This window comes from Amphimedon queenslandica, unplaced genomic scaffold (genome assembly GCF_000090795.2).
Source record: "Amphimedon queenslandica unplaced genomic scaffold, v1.1 AMPQUscaffold_13333, whole genome shotgun sequence".
NCBI classification, from domain to species: domain Eukaryota; kingdom Metazoa; phylum Porifera; class Demospongiae; order Haplosclerida; family Niphatidae; genus Amphimedon; species Amphimedon queenslandica.
Genome location: NW_003546431.1, coordinates 1 through 15,910, shown reverse-complemented (window position 1 = coordinate 15,910; position 15,910 = coordinate 1). Strand labels below are relative to the sequence as shown.

Here is a 15,910-nt window from a genome sequence, read left to right as displayed (position 1 = left end):
CTTCTACACTATCAGTAGCTCCTCCTTTTCCTCCTACTCCAATGAGAGCTCCCCCCACTAAAAGACAAGCATTAGGATATGGACATTCATTTAGTTCAATGGATCTCACTAAATTAGGATCCACTGGTACACTCTAATACTGAACATGCATGTTAACTATTATTATTATTATATTTTTAATTCTCTCTCTCTGTTTCTAATGAGATGTGACGTTATTATTGTAATCTTGTCTTCTCTCTATTTCTTTACAATTATTAATTAAATTAACAATTTAACACTACAGTAACTGGATGTACTAGTATTCAATTCCTTTGCTCTCAGCGTCTTTTCTTTCTGTATGATCTTCACAAATTTTTTTCTTCATCATAACTTATGCCTCATTTTGTCTCCAAGGGTCAAGTTTTAATTTATAGTTGAGGTAGTATACATGTACATGTACAGCATTAGTTCAATTACTACTAAGCACGGTAGATCACAATGACATCAATTACAATTTGTCAGTATATCAAATGCTACTTGCACTAGTTTTTAATGCCAAACAAAGCAATAATAATGATAGTACAAACTATACTACTGTCAGCTTTAGCATTACGTGTACGTATATATTAACTACAATAACTACAGTGTAGACTATTAATCATATGTAGATCTAAATTTTTAAACTGTTGCTAATGCACTTGCTACTTCTTCTTTGAGTTCTGTTGCTTCTTTTTTAAGTGGTCAGACTTGTGGCATCAAAATGTAATTCTCTTCATCAGCATAGATATCCTGAAATATGTACTTAATCATGTATTGCTATTAATATTGTTACTCATACCCCTGGAATAAGTTGTTCATCACTTATTAATTCTCGTAGTACTCTATTAAAATTGGTTATTACAATACAAGTAATAAATAATTAATCATAACTTACTCTTGTACTTCCTTTATAAGGTCTTTGTCACCACTTACAAGAAATATACGTAGTTGTTTAGCAGCAGATGGTGGTGGTTGTGCCTATTGTATTAATGTATATTTGGTCATTTTAGTGATACTTTTAACTGACCCATTCGTGAGTCCATTGTCCTGTTCTTCCATCACTAGTGTAATAATATTGGGTGAGAGCATTCCAATTCTCATATCTCTAAATCCTAAAAATAGTATGTTTCTTATAATTATTCATTATTGTACTGACATCTTTTGAAAAACACTTATGTGATTCACCATCATCACACCTCAAGACATGAACTTGGTTTAAAAATACCCTGTAAATTGTAAATAATTAGGATAGATAATTTTGATTCAATTTGACATGCACATGACAACAAATTTGCCAAATACCGGGTACATGTATTTTTTATATATGGGAAATTAATTTAAACAATAATCTTACTTCCAGTGAAAAGTGACACTCATTTCCACTACAGCTGCATGTCTCATTGTACTGTCAATCATATTAACATCTAACCCGCTCTTTTTATTATATACAATCTGATGTATCATTGAATTATGGTTGTACATTTGAATTGCATCATACCTTATGTAGAAAGCTTTTATCTTTATGCTGTTCCTACAAATATAATTATTATAATAGTAATATGCCAAGGTGATAGTTTAAACTATATGTGAAAGTATAATGCTTTGTAAACTCTGCTTGTTAGGTTATGCTGCCATGGTAGCTTATAATCATGATTTCTGGTGCTTTTTAGTACTGAATACCTGCAGTGCCTCTTGTGGTGCAACCCTTAAATTTTTCAAGCAAACTGAAATAAGTAACTTACATATCCTGTTCCTTGGATAAGCTCTTTAATGAATGCAACATCTTCCTTGGGATTATCAAAATGTTTTTCAAAAGAAGCCATTAAACCTTCATTATCTTCTAACATATAGTGAAACATCTTAACTGATGCTTCAGAAATATTCTATCAAAATTATAAATTTAACTAATGATTAATAATACTTTACCTTCCAAGGCTTGCCGGATTTATTTTTTTCATATATTGCATCTAAGAACATATCAAAAACGGTGTGAGAGAAAGGACCATGACCCAGGTTATAACAAAGAGGAGCCGATTGTACACACAAAACCTCAGACTCAGTAATATTCAGACCATGTTTTTGTATTCATCGTTGTCAACTTTTGCCTGTTTTTCTTTATTACTAACAATAATAAATATTTCTTATTATTATGATCTAAAAAAGACGATAATTATTATAAATATATAATTACATCACACCTTTGATCAGCTGATGTGGTTTTCTTCACATTAAGAGGTGATCGTGATCTGTCTAATTAATTAATTAATTAATACTGGTAGCATTACGATACAGTACCTACCTCTAAATAATAAAAATAGTAGGTGGCAATAATAATAATAATTTAAAATAGTTACCGTATATTTAAAGACTGATCACTACTACAGGCTCAAGTATTATTAATCTACTTCCCATAGTTTAATACTTATCACTGCTTATATTACCTCTTGTGCTGCCTGTGCCTCTCTTTGTCTCTTTTATCTTCTCTTGATCTTTTACTACCCCCCGGTACTCATTTTACAGAATAAAATCAATAAATTTTATTTAGGCTAATTATTTATTCATGAGATCAATGAATTCTAAATGAATATTTTGATGACGAACAGGAAGTTATTGAAACGGGACGTGACGTCATTATCTTTTTTTTTAACTAGTAATTAAGGACATTAATAATCAATTAATTAGGAGTCACATGTACAGAAATACTGAAATAGTCTCAAGAGGTACTTTGAAACTCTCGCCTTTTCTCCCTTTCTCTAGTCCAAAGGCTATGGGTGAGAGGGCTGAAGATGATGAAGAAGGTCCTCAGTCAACAATAGGAGGAGCAGTAGGAGGACTAACCAATAGAGCCTGTCACTCGCCACAGTCTTCTCACAGTCTTCTCTGTAAGCAGAGAAGACTTTGTGAAACTAACCTCTTCAACATATTTGATGGCATCATTAAAAATGGAGTGAGTGATGTACATATACAATGTACATGTACATGTAATTCTATATTATTGTTGGACCAGTATGGCTTTTTCAATTTTAGTTCTAGTTTAGTTCTATCATAGGCAAAACTGCAAATAGTTCTAGTTCTAGTTCCTTTTTTTGACTGTTACAAGAATAGTTCTAGTTCTTGTAACTTTTTAGTGTAAAATTTATTGGGTTAGTTCTAGTTATGGTTCCTACATATAGCTTTTAGTATAGACCCTATAGGGCGCTAACTTCTAGAAGCAATTATAGATACCGTATATGAGACACTATTCGTAATCTTCCGTATCCTATCCGCATTCTTTAATGAAAAAATTTCGAAATTCTCCTGCTGGACGGCAAAACTAGGCAAAACCAATGGATAGGAGGCCAAAAGCAGCCTTTATGGACAAGTGGCTTCAAGTGCAATGAAGCTTTTTCTCAGGAGACATTCTGGGCTCTATTCTTCACTGTTACTGGCATTTATTGCCACCCAAACAAGCTCTGGAAGCCACGAAGGCCTCTTGTTCCTTGTTTCCCCATGTAACTACACGGTATCTTGCCGTCCAAATCATGAGTGTGGGTGGATACCGTAATGCAATAATTACTTGCAGAACTTAGCGCCCTATAGGGTCTATAGTTAGTCCTAGTTCTAGTTCCTTGAAATTTTTACTATTAGATAGTTCTATACTATGTCCCAACTGAGAATGGACTGGAAGTGGAGCAGCTGCATTGGAATTTGAAAAATGTATCTACGTCATCAGTGACATGTTATAATGATATTTTGGCTGTGTTGTTTAACTCTTAAAACAGTCTTGCTGTTACTGATAAGCAGTACAATAGCTACTGGAGTCAACTATTGGTCGAAAGCACTGTAAAAAACCAAGAAGATGAATCTCACTTACTACCAGAGTACTACCGCTATTGCTGGGCATTCTCTCGTGAGTTAAAAAGCTTCCAGTAGCTAGAGCTGCTCTCTAAACATCTATAGGTAGTAAAGAAAGACTTCTACTGACAGAAGATTAAGGCCTCACAGATTAACTGATAAATTATTAGCCTCAGTTGAAATTATTAGTACCCGCCCTCAAATAGTACCCACCCTCGAATAATAGCCTCATTTTATCTTTCCTGAAATTAATAGTAGCCGAGGGGTCTATTCAAGGAAATACAGTAGTTCAGTTACATCTGGTGTGGGTCCTGGTTCAGCCTAGTCTGGCCACCCAGACCCAACCCCTGCGGGAGAAGGGTCTGGTACAATGCTTAACAAGACTTTGTGCAGAAGGAAGCCAAGAAATGTAGTTATTTATTAATTTTAATAATAGTTAAAATCATGTGTTAATGATAATAAAGGATGCTTTTGAGTGCTATGGTCAAAGTTCTCAGGAGAATGAGCTATTTGCCGTTAAAAGAGGAACAAAATGACTTGCTTAACATGAGTCCGAATCGTGTTCCATCATTTCAACATTTCTTGCCTTGAACCATCGAGAGAATAAGTTCCCGACTAATACTAGGCAGGACAGAAACCCTAGTTAGTGTGTGTAGAGCTCTTCTTATGGCCTGGTTTCCACAGTCAGTGCCTTGATATTACAGTACAACACGCCATTTTAATACTTAACAATAACTACAATGAATATTTATTAAAATAATAGTTCTAGTTCTAGGTTGCGACAATGATTATATATTTTAGTTATAGATTAGTTATTAATTTCATAACACTCTTAGTTGTAGTTCTATAGTCCGGTACAAAATTTCAGTACGGTTGGTTCTAGTTCTGGTTTTATTCTGGATTTTTATGTTGGTTCTAGTTCTAGTTCCAGAACTAAAGGGGAAAAACCCAAGAACTAATAGCGAAATAGTTCTAGTTCTGAGAACTAGAACAACAATATTCTATATGTCTTTGTCTTCCTTACAGTTATGGTGTCACGTTGGCAGCATGTACAAATACATGTACCATATTTCCTTAAATAAAAGCCTGGGCGTCTATTTCCTAAAATGATATTTGGACCTCCAAAAAATATATTAAAAAAATTAAAAAAAACTTGGACCCAGAGCGGTTTTCGAACCCGTGACCTCATGCTTTTGACTTCTGGAACTTCAGGCATTATCCACTAGACTACTGAGTCACTCCTGGGCTAGTGTTGCATATTTATAGTTAAATTGTATTGCTACCCCGGCGTTTATTCGAATGCAGTTTCTATTTAAGGAAATACGGTACATGTAAGAATGTAATAAACATGGATGCTCTTATTTGCCAATAAAATAATTTTTCTGAGTTGCTCAAAAATTGGGCCAAAATCCCTGTACTATTAGTAATGCAGTAGCGTTACTAAGTAGGATTCACCCCACTTCAAAATGGCTGCCACAACTTTTGCAGCCTTGCTATACTGGGAAAACAAGCTCCTATGCTTACCAGACTTCTTAGAGGACCTTATCTTGACCAGAGGACTCTATTGGTACCACTAGCATGGCTCTAAACCTTGTCTAAGAGGAAAGTCAAAAATCGGCAAATGGGCCATTTTTTCAGCCACTTTTTTATCTTCATCTTCATCAAGAAGTACAGTATAGTTTGAAATTTTGTGGAATGTAAATTTCGTGGTTTTTGTGCTTATGGGCTGCCCACGAAATCATTGAAGTGCCATCCCCTTACAGGCTATGTAAACTGTCAACCAAGAAATTTAAACCACGAGTTGCCCCACTAGGAGCAAACCACGAAAATATTGACCTACGAAAATTTCAAGCTACCGTAGGTCGGGATATATTCGCGGCTGCAATAAGACTTATTCATAATTAATTAGAATATACGGTCAAGAGGGCAATGCCGTAACTTGCCTGTGCTTGCCAATGGAGATAAACATAAAAAGGCTGCTGCTGTTGCTGTGTAAACTAGACACAGACCAATGAATTATAGTTTCATAATAACTGATTTAAATGAGAAGAATTTATCTATGTCTATAGCAGCTGTTTTAAAATTCTATTTGAAGTGTTATAAGCATTTGAGTAAAAATCCAATTTGAGAGGCAATGCCATGAGAAGTTAAATATTTTTCCAGCCTGATGTGTCACTACAATCTAAAACTGTTATACTGACCTAAAATTTATCTTACTTATCTTAGTTTATACAAGAAAACATGTATTTATACAATCACGGTACTATGATCCAGCTGCACATCAAATCAACGGCAGTGCCCTCTTGACCGTATTAATTCCAATATTTATGAATAAGTCTCATTGATGAGAAACCACAAGATGAGTACTCTAGTGATGATGACTATTTACCAATTAGAACAAAAAGAAAATTGACGAGAAGATTGAAGAAAGCAAAGGGTATGTTTACCAGTATAACTAAGCATAATTTTTGTATTGCATCTTATTAGGATCTCAAGTAACTGTACCTCTTATCTCTGTTGCAACTGAGACAACTATAGCTGTCAGAGACATAGGCATACAGTGCAATTTGCTGTATCCTGAGTATTTTAGTGACACTGATGAGTCATCAGTTTCTGACTATGAAAATGATTCTCAAGAGGAGTATGTTAAAAATTCTAACAACACTAAACAAATATTTATAGGATTTCGAATGATTCAGAATATGATGTCAATATTGATAACATATCAGACATGGACAGTGATAGGTACTATATGTAATAACTATTAAAAATAATGTACAATGTATATTTCGTATTCTTAGTGAAGTGGTTGAAGAAGATATGTTACGATTGGAGACACCATTACATGATCATCTCAGTTCAAAAAGTATACTTACTACAAGTATTACAAATTATACATTATATTGTAAATTTAACATAATAGGGACCATAATGAAACAAAATACATTATACTTGAAAGCTATCTCTTGCTTCTATTCACTATATGTCGTAAGTCTTTCCACATGACTGAATTGGTCAAAAAGAAAATACTTGGTACCTATTTAAAGATTGAGCAGCACTGTGACCAATGTGGCTTTACATATACTTGGACTAATCAACCAATAGTGAATAACCTACCGATTGGAAATTTGATGCTTTCGTCTGCAATATTGTTTACTGGAAGCTTACCGTCACAGGTGTTACAGCTTTTGGAGTATATGAACTGCTGTTACTACCCGAACTTTTTTCAAACATCAAAAACACTTTTTGCAACCAGCTGTTATGACACTATGGACGAGACAATCAAAGTACATTGATGAGGCCAAGCAGAATAATAGGCTGATTGTGCTTGGTGGTGACGGTCGGGCTGACAGCCCAGGGTTTTCCGCCAAATATGGCAGCTACACAACTATGGACTTGGACCTAAATGTTATTTCTCATATATCACTAGTGCAGGTAATGAATTTATGATATGAATATATAAATATTAACCAAGGCTATACTTTAGAGCAATGAGGTGACTAGTAGTGTCAACATAAAAAAAGAAGGGCTCATAAGGTCTCTAGCATTCCTTGAAAATAATGGACTGAAAGTAGATACTTTGGTAACAGATCGACATACTGGAATAGCAAAATACATGCGTGAAACCTATCCAGAAATAACCCATTACTTTGATATATGGCATGTTGCCAAATGTAAGTTACATGTATACAAATGAAATTTCACACCACCTATTTTTATTTAGCTTTGAGGAAAAAACTAGACGCTTTAGCAAAGGAAAAAGGTTGTTCAGTTATTGGAGAGTGGGTACAAATCATTATCAATCACCTTTACTGCTCAGCAGTGTCTACACCTAATGGCAACAGTGAAGTTATCCTTGAAAAGTGGCTTTCTCTCGACAACCACATACATAATAAGCATAAAGGGCATGGCAAACATTTCAAAAATTGCAAACATGGCAGAATAACTAGACAAAAGAAATGGCTAAAAAGATGTAAGTCAATTTAATTCAGTATGCATGAAATTAAGTTATTACATTTTACAATATAGATACTAAAGCCAGTGAAAAATTGTCACACATCATTACTTCCAAAATATTTTGCAACTCAGTGAACAAACTATCGCCTATACACCAGACTTCTAATCTGGAATCATTTCACAGTGTCATATTAAAATTTGCTACTAAAAGAATAGCCTTTTCTTATGTAGGGATGCAAACAAGGTTCTGATCAGTAAATTAATTGCTCTTGCTTGATAATTATTTTACTTATAGACTACTCCTGGCAGCTCTTCACTACAATGAAAACAGTACATGACAACAGAGTACAACTAAAGCAGGGAAACAAAGATACCGTGTCGCTTACCTAAAATATAAAAGAGGGGGCCATGTTGTTAGGAAAATTATGGAAAAACCATCATGTAGTAAAAAACTCATATAACCTCTGTATAAAACCATAAATTTATCATCATAGCATATGCTACTGATCTACTGGAAATAGTATTCAATAACTTGGAAGAAAATATCAAGCAGACAAGTAACATAATTGCGCCACCTGCACTTTTGCAAGATATGAACACCCAAGCAAAAATGAAGCTATTAATAAACATCAAAGTAGATTTAATAATTCATAAATTTGGGTATTGAAAACCTTTATAAGTATTTGATGAGAATGTCTCTCTAATCTTCACTACCACACATGATGGCAGTACTATTCTAACATCTTTCCCTAGCCATCCCATTGTCCACCTCACAAACTGCCGATAAGCAACATAGCGATAACGTCTATATAGATGGAATTAGCATAATTATTCTAGATAAGTATGTCATACTCATTGATGGTTCTATTTGCCAAAACATTGCCATGTTCTTGTCGATATTGATAGTAGGCTGTTTGAAGAACATAGATATCCAAGCATACTGCTTCAAATCCAGGATGAGTAGAGATACATTGCAAAGGCCCATTGAAGCCTGGATGTATATGTAATAGACGTACAACCTGCTGTCTTTCCAGGCAACAAGTGCATTTAAGAGTGAAGTCCATGATTTGGCAATGCTGACAAATGCACCTATATACATGTACATGTACAACAGTAATGAGTTATTGAAATTATATGCCCACTGCTGTACAACTACAAACCAGTCAAGGTTGATCAATCTTGTATCATCATCAGAGCTTTCATTTTCACTGGAAGAAGAGTTGCTAGCATCAGGCTCATGAGAGTAAGGTCCAATCCCACTTAAATCCTCAATTGGAGATTCAGAAACATCAGAAATCTCTGAGCTGCTCAAGCTGGCATCAGAATAAGAGTCCATGCTGTTCATCTGATGACATCACATTCGCGACACGCCCATTTTGTTGCTTAAACAGGAAGAATATGGCTGCCACTAAAAAGTTGCTGTTTAAAGTCGTGATATTATGCCAAAGGAACGTTTTCAGCAGCATATAAGTACATCAAATGTTATATTTTGTGTCAATGTATGCCTAAATCACTTAATTTAAAAATGCAAAAAATTCATTTCAGTTGCCCTTTAAGCATCTTGGAGCATCACTAGAAGATGATGTCTGTATTTGTGTCATCTAGTAGAGGCAAGACGCAATATTACAAAAGATGACTACATTCCTAAGTGGACAAAAAACAAAGATGTCACCATGCAACTAGAATTTGCTTACACCCTGAATGCTCAACACCACAGGAAAGGGTAAATGCAGTCTCTTTTACTAGCAAGACAACAATAAGTGCCACACCTGGTCTTACTAATATCCCAGAAAATGATTGATCTTTATTTGATATTGTTATTTGAACCAGTAAAGCTGGTATTATTTGATTTGAAAGATTCTATTGAACAAATTTTGTTCAAATTGATAGCGAGCCCGGCATTGCGAGCTAACTAGTGCATCCTGAGCTGAGCGACTACTAAGGAAACAGCTATATAGATGGGCTGGATGGCATCCCCAAATCTGTAGAGAAGATACAGTGACAATAATAGAGTGACTTTCACAACGAAAACAAAAGGTAGACTGGACATGAGAGCTCTCAAGGAGCAGCAGCTATGATACTATGAGTATTCCAGCAGGTGTGGCAACACATTCCATGAGGTCATGGTGCTGCCACAATATAAATAATTTTATATCGTATATCACAACCCATTATGTCATATATCATGATATAAGCTGCATGTTATCTCCTTTGGAGTGGATCAGAGTCCAGTTCAGCTGGTTTTTCTGCCTGATACACAGCGATGTCCTTCAAAACCACGTTACTAAACCATTGTCGCCCTTGATTCTCAAACATGTAACCTAAAAGATTGGATGTTGGACTTTCCTTCTTTGGAGGTGGCGGGTCATCACCATCAAGATGTCGCCTTTCTTTATCTATGGAAGCTGATTGAGGTCCAATGACTTCCATCGCCAAAGGCCCATCTTCCACCTTGCTTAATATGCTAACTTTTGTCACTTCAACGACAAATGGTAGCTGCTTGTACCTTGGATCAAGGTATATAGCCACATTTATTATCTTCTATACTTCTAAACTTTGGAATCATCCTTTAATCTCTATTGATGGTTATCTTTACCTCCTTAATGACACCAGAGTCAGTTTTAGTGATTAAAAGTGTTTTATGTAGCAGTTTAAACAGCAAAGGTTTTACTGTACTTACTGTGTGACACTTGACACCAGACTCTGCCTCTGTGTCTTGCTAAAACGGGAGTAAATTATCAACTAGTTTTTCTATAAGCGTCCTTTCAGAAAACTCTGGTATCAGGTCTCTCATATTCCCCTCCATCAATACTGCTGCCTGTTGTTCCATGCTCATGCTTCCCTGACGAGTAATACATCCCTGAATCAATCTATGCTTAGGCAGCTTCAACATCTCTTGCTTTTCTCACAACTTTCAAGTTAGACTGGTTGAAATGTTCCAGAAGCTTTCGGCATGATCCAAAAACTCTTTGAACACGAGATACATTGAGATAACTTTTTACAGCCAACACTATGGTATGGGGAACACATGGGAAGTGCTGAACTCCTGCCAACATACAATTGGCATTTACCATATTACAAGCATTATTAGTTGTTGCTCCACACACCTTGTCTTGGACATTCTATGAAGCCAACATAAATAAAGCCACTGCTTCAATGGATATAGAGGTTTAGTCAGTTGTAACTTCTTGCGTCTGAAGACACTTGCTTTGAAACTAAATATATTCATTGACGAAGTGAACTGTCAATGAAATGTATCCTTAATTTTTGTGCTGTGCTGTCTACAAATCAGTTGTGATAATACACTTTTCGAAGCTCTCTTGTTCTGTTTCAACAGTCGAACAAATCTCATAGTATCTCAGAGGAATAACTTTCTCAGCAAAGTGATTGCAGTGTGGAAGTTAAAATATGAGTTCAGCAATCTGAAGTAGCTGTCTAAACCTTTCTTCCTCAACCATGGCTGTAGACTATGGCAGATGAAATCAGCTGTTGCTGTAACAAGCTCAGCATGCTTGACGCTATCTCGCGGAAACGCAGCTGTCTTAGCTCTGGATCCATGAAAGGTTTGTTGAGTCTTGGCGCGAGGCTCTGCTGCTACTTCTTTTTCTTCCGCTTGCTGTTCCTAAAGTGAACTCGTATGTGGTAAGTCAGGTTCATTGTGTTCCCCAAATAACCAATTAACTTACAACTCAGACAGCAAATAACCTTATTCAGCACAGTGCTGTTTTCATCAGCGGCAAAGCCCAAGTTCTCCCATACTTTACTCATGGCTTTAGGATTACGCACAAGCTGGTCCTCCAGGCTAGAACTAGAACACCACATGTTTGTTTAACGATTACATCATAACCCCGTGTGCCATGTGCAAAATGTTGTGCACATGCACAGAAACATTGATACAGAAAATTGAGTGTATGATATTGTATTGTGATCCAAATGTCGCGATAAATAGATATTGTGATATATCAAGGTAGCACTAATTTATATTATGCAATTGACATAAGCGTGCATAGATCTCTGCGCATGAAAAAGTTGTGTGGACAGATTGAAACCCGCTTAGGGGGTCAGGTCTGGCTAGATAGAAAGCCCATAGGGAGTTAATTAGACATAAATAGAGCTAGACTAAACTTCATGGAGCACAATTTACTGACAGTGAGATTTACACATTTTCAATTATGTGTAGTGCCATGTGTAATAATAACACCAAGTAGTTTTTACCTTTAGTAGTATAGTATTATTCCAGTGCAGTGATATCTGTCCAGTATTTAGGCTATACGTAAGTAAAAGAGCCCAGTTAGTTAGCCACGAGGCACGAGGTGATATGGAATAGTGAAGTGGGCCTGTCCATACATACATAATTGGACCAGAGACTTCTTATCGCTCTCGCCATTTTGTGTAGGAGCAAGAAGTGCCATGAGTGTTGCATCAATTTCTTGCTGATACATCAAGGTTATTGTTGCTTACCTGGTATGGCTTGAGACGGTACTAAGTATTGTGATATTCCTTTTACAAAAAATGCTGAAATCCTACTGATCTTCAGGATGATCTGTCAGTCGTCTTTTGAACCACATTACTTCAGTCCTAAACTTAGTAAGAACATGAAACTTGAAAGAACAAATGAGGCATTCTTGTTCTTTTAAATAATGTGTAATAAAAAAAGTTTTGCAACTAGATAAGGTTTTTTGAATGTCCATTTATTGGTGATGTCCGGTCATGCATAAGGTACTCCATATTCCATATTTCTTCACTATCATTTATCTCCAAATTTTTCATGTCTAATTAACAATGGTATCATATATATGGAGCTTATGAAAAGTTAGGCTCCTGATTATGATAATACTATGTCTTTATTGTTATTTTTGCTGAAATTTTGAATGGTTAAAAAGGTTCCAATTGCCAATTGTATAGCTTCTGATCATAGTCAATGAAACGTTGAGTGAATTTACCCACTAAATAATGAATTTAATATTTTGGACGATGGTAAATTGCTTCGGATGCATGCAATTAAATTGTACTGGATTAGTCTTAAATGTCTCCATTTTTAGCTCAACTGTAGTATGTAACAATAAATATGTCTAATTTTTAACTGTGTCACCTTGCCTTACGTCACATGATAAAATCTCAATCATTCATTACGAAGAAATTACTAAGGGTAAGAGTGGATAGTTATTTAAGGAGACTATCTAACCCACCTATAATATGTGATACCACAGCATGTATGTTTACATAGCATGGTGATTAGCACCACATAGCCATTCTCTTGTCATTACATTGATTTCAAGTCAGAATGTAGCAAGAAAGAAATAGCCAACCATTGGAAGAACATGTTCCTGTCTGCTCCTGCCTGTTTCTCGCACTGTATGATCCACAGACTGGAGATATGTCTTAAAAGTTGGTTGCATGCTTCAAGTGCCACTTTACCAACCACAGCCATAAATTTGAAGATTAGTTACATTACTGAGTTTAACTCTGTATACTTTAAAAAATGAATGTAAACATACTCGCTATGGTATCACAGATTATAGGAAGGTTACTTTGTGCACTCTCCCTAAATAACTTTCCACTCTTGCTGAGGGCTATTCAAACCATAATTATGAGATTCAGCCAGCCTTTGCAGCCAAAAGTCTAGGAAGGGTTTGACCCAAGACAACAGAGACTACTATGACTTTAGTTTCTCTTACTGTGCTAAGATGTTAGTGTATGACCATCGTAATTTACTACTATTTTCTGAGCCAAATATTTGCATAAATTAAAAGCCAATTTCTGGGCTATTTTTCATTACATGCACAATCAATTATTTTGTCAGTTGTATTGCCAATAATTAGAATCAAAAAATAAGATAAAAGCCTTTATTTACAACAATAACATTTCATTCTCTTTGTAATTGTTTGGGACTTTCATTTTGGTAATTCGTTCTTTTTAAATATTTCTACTGCTTCATTGTAGCTTATCTTATATGTTATCCATTAGTAGTACATTCAATATCTACAAATTTGCAAAAATAATGACTTGCAGTTAATAGTCTATTTTACCATCGGCCACATTTTCAAGTTGTTCAAAACCACTATTGGCTTTTGCAATATGATTCCTTCAAAGCCCAACAAGAAATGCTGTAGTTCAAAGTGCTAAAAATAATAATGACACATGCAACTACATGTATACAATTATAATATTTGAATTTTTAAATTACCATATTATCTAATTCTAGAGGCCACAAATCACTCAAATCTTTTCTTTCTTTCATTACTTTGCTAAAGCCACTATGGGCCAAGTAAATATTATGAAGGTGTGCCTATTTGCAATGATTCTTTATTAAGTAACATAGCTACTTCTTATTTACCTCAACTGAACTTCTAATAAAGTCTTCTTAACAATGAAATCTCTATATCAGTACAGTTATTTTATTAAAATTATTTCAAAATGCACTTGTCTCTTTTGCTCCTGTCCAGAACTGGATACTTCTTAAGATATCACTTATTTCCCCAATCAAAGTTGATAGTGCAAAATATATCGTCACCATCATCCATCTCATTTTGTTTATTGGAAAAAATTGATGCCAATAATCCTTTACTGTCAGGATCGTGTATAACTGTTATGAATAATATGACATAACCTCAGAGCTTTTATTATTATTATTCTCTTCATTATTATACACATCGTTCATGAGAAGTTATAGAAAAGCGACCAGATTAAGACGGATAACTACTTTCAAAGGTAGATTCAAAGTTCAGATTATTTACAATTTCATCTTATCATATAATAAGGTCAATTATGTTAGGATATAACTATAGTGAAGTATTGTACTTTGCATACCGTCCTTCTGTTTTGCATGCTTCATTGCATTACTTTTCTTCACATATAGCTTTAGTTGCATCAATCATTGTAACCTATTATGTAATCAAATATAAAAATTATGTCTCCATATAATCACTTCAATTTTCTTTTATTTTTCAAATCATTAAATCTTAGCTACTGCTTCTCTGTATAACACTAAGAAAAATTTCCCTGTTTTCATGTTTTACCTACATGTCTGCGCTATAAGTTCTTTATCTTTAGTACTTCATCCAGCATTATATACAAATACTTCCTCTGTGTCAAGTAGTTAATGTAAGAGATATATTGAGTCACTTATACTTACAAGAACTATTTTCTTTTCAAAAATTTGGACATATAATCATGTATATTGACTTATTGTTTAAAATTTTTCAACAAGAACACATTTTAAACTAGTGTCTAACCTGTACAGAAAGTAAAGGATTCAACTTCTTAAATTCTGCAGCTTTTTTGGCCTTGGAGCATTCAAGTATAATGCAGAATGACACCATTTTAATTGCCCCATAATAATGTAATTAAATACAACATGCATCATTCTGAGACAATGTCAGTCAGTAATTACTTCACTGTATGGTTCTTTATTGTCATGTCATATGCAAGTAACTGAAAAAAGCAAATACCATGCTGTTTAACATAATGATACATCAAAGTAATTCAAGTCTATACTTAAAGACTAGCTATACTTTCTCAGATAATGGTGATTCATTGCAGACGGTTGATACATCATCTAAAAACAGTTTAGTATCTCGTACAGTAATTATTCCTTTTGTTAATTCTTCCTGACTCCACACTGTTTCTTCAGTACTTGATGATAACTCTTTTATGCGTATTACTGCACTGCCAGCTCATAATTTTCAAAAAGTTAGTCCAGTTAATATAAGTACAGTATTTCCTCGAGTAAAAGCTGCGGTGTCTATTTCATTTTTCCATCTGTAGGAGGGAGGCGACTATACAAGGGCGGCCATTGTTCGAGGGCGGCGATTATTATTAATTGTCATTAATTTTAAGTTAATTATTAATTTTTACCATTAATACTCTTTTTAAACAAAATAATTCAATCTTCATCATGTCAATTACTACTCTACTACTTCCAGTTACAGATCTGGAAAAAGATCACTCTCATGTTCTACCTCAGGCTGTAGGACTTTAGATGTTCCCCAGTGTCTTTGCATTATGAGCTAAATGTACTTCACCTTCCTCAGGGAGTTTTCACGAGTTGCATCATATTTCTTGCTTCGTGGGGTCAAATAGAAGCTCATGTTAATGGGAA

At 34.9% G+C, this 15,910-nt stretch overlaps 1 long non-coding RNA gene and 1 pseudogene across 1 annotated transcript; one reads left to right on the top strand and one right to left on the bottom strand.

Annotated features, from left to right (window-relative positions):
* Positions 1–552: 552 nt before the first annotated feature.
* LOC109583053 (uncharacterized) lies at positions 553–1,464 on the bottom strand. Its single transcript, XR_002185340.1, has 6 exons — positions 1,373–1,464; positions 1,175–1,244; positions 1,046–1,130; positions 914–996; positions 818–860; positions 553–768 (listed from the first exon to the last, which is right to left on the bottom strand). It is a non-coding gene; the product is annotated as an uncharacterized LOC109583053 (long non-coding RNA).
* Positions 1,465–5,781: 4,317 nt separating this feature from the next.
* On the top strand, positions 5,782–8,199 carry LOC109583042 (uncharacterized; annotated as a pseudogene).
* The last annotated feature ends 7,711 nt before the right edge of the window (positions 8,200–15,910 follow it).